At 55.0% G+C, this 3422-nt stretch overlaps 1 non-coding gene across 1 annotated transcript; it reads left to right on the top strand.

The window, feature by feature from the left end:
* Positions 1-2497: 2497 nt before the first annotated feature.
* LOC114905316 lies at positions 2498-2590 on the top strand. Its single transcript, XR_003796162.1, has one exon. It is a non-coding gene; the product is annotated as a small nucleolar RNA SNORD116 (small nucleolar RNA).
* Positions 2591-3422: the final 832 nt, after the last annotated feature.

The following is a 3422-nucleotide window of genomic DNA, read 5'->3' as shown; positions in this document are numbered from 1 at the left end:
AGGCTCACCTGCTGATCTTCAGAGGCAGAGTGTGGGCTGAGGTAGGTGCAGTGAGCTTGCAGTTTGGGAGGTGTGTTTTGGCCAGTGTCGTGGTTTTTTTGTGCCGCTTTGGGGGTTAATTCTGGAAGCCAAAATGAGAAAGCTTCCCTGGTTGGAGCCCGGAGACTCAGGCCAGGCCTGTGGCCCTCCCTGTTTTTGCGTTTGTCATGGTGAAGTTCTTGAGTGCCCAGTGGGGCTGGAGCAGTGGGTGTGTGGGGGCTGGCGTTGGGCATCGGCGCAAGGGGGCTGATGGATTAGGGCTCGGTGTTGCGCTTGTCAGCTCCTGTATTGCAATTCCTGGCACAGTGTTTTCGCCCCGTGGGTCATCGTGGAGTGGGGTGAGATACGAGTGTTGCATTTAAGCCTGCGCCATGGCTGATGGTCTGGACAGGAAGGTAAGGCATGAGAAGGACAGGTCCTACGTGATGTTGTGGCATGGGCTGTCATCATTGGGTTGCAGGCTCTGGCCTCGGCTTCTCAAGGATTTGTCATGTACTTGATGGGCTGGCATCAGCTGCCTATGGAGAGGATGGCTTTGGCGGTTCATGTGGATGCGATGAGCAGGTAACCTGTGTAGACTTGTTGTGATCCCGTTGCCGGAGAAATGATTCCCAAAGGGTGTCTTGCGTAACCTAGAAAAGATCGATATGCTGAGGAGTGTGTGCTACCCTTCTCGGGGTAGGTGAGGTATGCGAACATGCCCTTTGGCCACTTTGTTCCCTAGTTTGGGAATGTGCAAAGCGAAAGTGTTTTTCCCGGAAGGCGTGACGCGGCCGGCCCATGAGGTACGGATGCCTATCTAACAGCCAGAGGTTTATCCGAAGCAGTCCGTTGGCATGGTAGAGATGGGCGCGCTGTTGTGATGCCAGGTGCGCTGACCTTGACAGCCACTGTGCCCTTACTGGCTTCCAGGTCCCCTCTCACGGCAGAGGTCTTCCGTTGGAAGTTTGTCTGTGGTCCTCGGGGACAGTGCTTTTGATCTCTGTGAGGTCCTCGGTAGTATCGCTATGGCAGTGGAGAAGTGCCAGGATGCATGGTGTGGGTTCGGCATCGTCAAAGCAGACATGCTTGTGGTTTGTCTTCCCTGGTGTATAGTGTCCCCGTGTTCGCATGTTATCTGTGGCTTCCAGTAGGGTCGAGTTGCCGTGTGGGCAGGAGGAGGGCAGTGAGGACAAGGTTGCTCAGTGTTTGAGCGTTTCCTGGGGATTCAGGGCTCTGAATCCTGCCGAGGGGGAGCTGGCCGAGACGTGGCTGGAAAGGTGGCCTGGTTTCTGCCGTGGGGTTTGAACCTGGGTCATGGTTGCTGAAGACCACCTCTTGCCGTGGTGGGCATTCCAACAGGTCCACAGAAAGTGATTTGGCCTAGTTGGCGAGAAGTCACACTTGGGCTGAAGTCCATTAGACCCTTGAGAGGTGCCGGGTTGCATCTTGCCTATAGCCAGCTGCAGATCATTGTCAACGCCATCCATGGGAAGTTCCCTTGCTTCCAAAAGCGCTGGGAGTGACCCCAAGTGCACATCAGATATGTTAGTAGCTAGCAGGGTCTCTAGGTCCACGTAGATGTGACACTCACGGCTGGGAGGCAGATCTCCTCGAGTCTTTGTGCTTTGGTCAGAAGGCATGGCTGTGGGATAGCGGGAGTCTGTGGCCTATTTCAACAGCCTCTGGAGGTCAAAGTTCTCATGTGGCTTCTTGAAGCTGGTAGGGATGTTTCTCCATTCAGTGGGGTGGTCCAAAGCCAGGGTACTGTGTATAACCTGTGACTTTTACTATTCAGTGTCACTGCAGAGGGCCTCAAGGACACACAAAGACCAGGACGGGGATGCAGAGGCTGACACAGAAACCCACAAGCGCATCATCGTGCCTAGTCATAGTCACGCACGCGCACACGCAGGAACACACACATACACCCTCACACACAACGGCCAACGTACATGCCTAACTTCCTGCAGCCATGCTGTCAGACACACTTTCAGTTCTTGGTAAGGGATAGGGGTCCTTGTGAAGCAGGTTCAGGGCTCCAGCCCAGGTAACTGTTCGCATAAATCATGTTCTCTAAGGACCCAGGTTCACTTCTGAATCCTGCGTGATTTCCGTCCACATCTCAGGTGCAGTTTCTTGGCAAGGCTGGCCGTCAGCAAAGACAAGAGGACGTTTGCGTGGGCTGACGACTGGAGGTGCTGAGGAGAACTGGAAAAAGTGAGGCGGGCCCACGTTTCCGAGCGTGGACGTGGATATTTCAGGATGGTAGGCATTCAACCACCACAACATGTGTCATTGGATATTAGGTTTTCCTCTGACGGCCCCAGTGGCTGCAAGAGTAGATTGACTGTTGCTCTTGCAGAGTGGCCTGAGGGCTGTGGATTCCCCAGGGTTTTGGAGTACTACGAGGTCATGGCTCCTCTGCAGACCGGCATGGCATGCCCGGTTGTGTTGTGCAGCGTCCCAGCACGTGCTTGGATCGATGATGACACCCTTGTATGCATTCCTTGGAAAATCTGAACAAAATGAGTGAGAACACTCTACCGTCTCCTCATCGAATCTGAGGTCCGGCACGTTTCCTCTCTCGGGTGTTTCAGACAGTGAGGAGTGAGGGCCAGTGTCCCCTACTGACATGCATGCAAACACCACCCAGGGCTCCAGACTTGGAGGGGCTACTGTCTGAGGTTCGACTGTGTCTGCCCGTAAGCTGGGTCATGTATGAATATCAGGTCGCTGCTAGAAGACCGTGAAGGGAATGCGAGTGGGAAGGCTCTCGTGATGGTCTTCAGAGTTGGATTGTGTGCAGGTGTAGGCCCAGTGAGCTTGCAGCTTGGAAAGGTGTGCTTTGGCCGGGATCACGCTTTGTGCACGCCGCTTGGGTGGTTAATTCTGGAAGCCAAAATGTGCAAGCTTCCCTGATTGGAGCATGGAGCCTCAGGCCAGGCCTGTGTGGCCCTCGCTGTCCTTGAGTTTGGCGCGTTGAGGTTCTTGAGTGCCCGGTGGGGCTGGAGCAGTGGGTGGGTGTGGGCTGGGGTTGGACGTTGGCGGAAGGGGACTGATGGATTAGGCCTCGGTGGTGCCCATGTCAGCTCATCTACAGCAGCTTCTGGCACAGTGTTTGCACTAAGTGGGTCGTCGTGGAGTGGGGTTAGGAACGAGTGCTGCATTTAAGCCTGCGTGGTGACTGCTGGCCTGGAGAGGAAGGTGAGGCGTTATGAGGACGTGTCCTGTGTGATGTCGTGGGATGGGCTGTCCTCATTGGGTTGCAGACGCTGGCCACGGCTTCCCAAGCACGTGTCCTGTTTGTGGTGGGCTGGCATCAGCTGCCTATGAAGGGGATGGCTTTGGCATTTCATGAGGATTCGGTGAGGTAGGTAACCTGTGATGAGTTGAGATTCCGT

Source organism: Monodon monoceros, unplaced genomic scaffold (assembly GCF_005190385.1).
Source record: "Monodon monoceros isolate NGI ecotype Baffin Bay Population unplaced genomic scaffold, NGI_Narwhal_1 Super_Scaffold_21, whole genome shotgun sequence".
NCBI lineage: Eukaryota > Metazoa > Chordata > Mammalia > Artiodactyla > Monodontidae > Monodon > Monodon monoceros.
This window is presented reverse-complemented; position numbering and strand designations above follow the sequence as displayed.